A 673-nucleotide genomic window follows, 5' to 3' on the forward strand; every position below is an offset into this window, starting at 1 on the left:
ATCACCTAAATGTTCATCCAATGACATAAATGAACTTATTGGATGCACAAGATTGGTTAAAAACCCTAATTGGACAAGAATAAGCCAAGGGAGAACGAAAATGACATAAATGTTCATCCAATGACACAAATGAACTTATGGGATGTACAAGATTGGTTAAAAACCCTAATTGAACAAGAATAAGGATAGGGAGCACGAAAATCACCTAAATGTTCGTCCAATTACACAAATGAACTTATTGGATGCACAAGATAGGTTAAAAACCCTAATTGCACAAGGATAAGCCTAGGGAGGGCGAAAATGACCTAAATGTTCGTCTAATGACACAAACACACCTATAGGATGCACAAGATTGGTTAACAACCCTAGTTCGACAAGAATAAGCTTAGGGAGGACGAAAATGACCTAAATGTTCGTCTAATGACACAAACACACCTATAGGATGCACAAGATTGGTTAAAAACCCTAATTGCACAAGAATAAGCCTAGGGAGGACGAAAATGACCTAAATGTTCAACCAATTACACAAATGAACTTTTTAGATGCAGAAGATTGGTTAAAAACACTAATTGGTCAAGAATAAGCACAGGGAGGACGAAAATGACCTAAATGTTCGTCTAATGACACAAACACACCTATTGGATGCACAAGATAGGTTAAAAACCCTAATTGG

Source organism: Cicer arietinum, chromosome 1 (genome assembly GCF_000331145.2).
Source record: "Cicer arietinum cultivar CDC Frontier isolate Library 1 chromosome 1, Cicar.CDCFrontier_v2.0, whole genome shotgun sequence".
NCBI lineage: Eukaryota > Viridiplantae > Streptophyta > Magnoliopsida > Fabales > Fabaceae > Cicer > Cicer arietinum.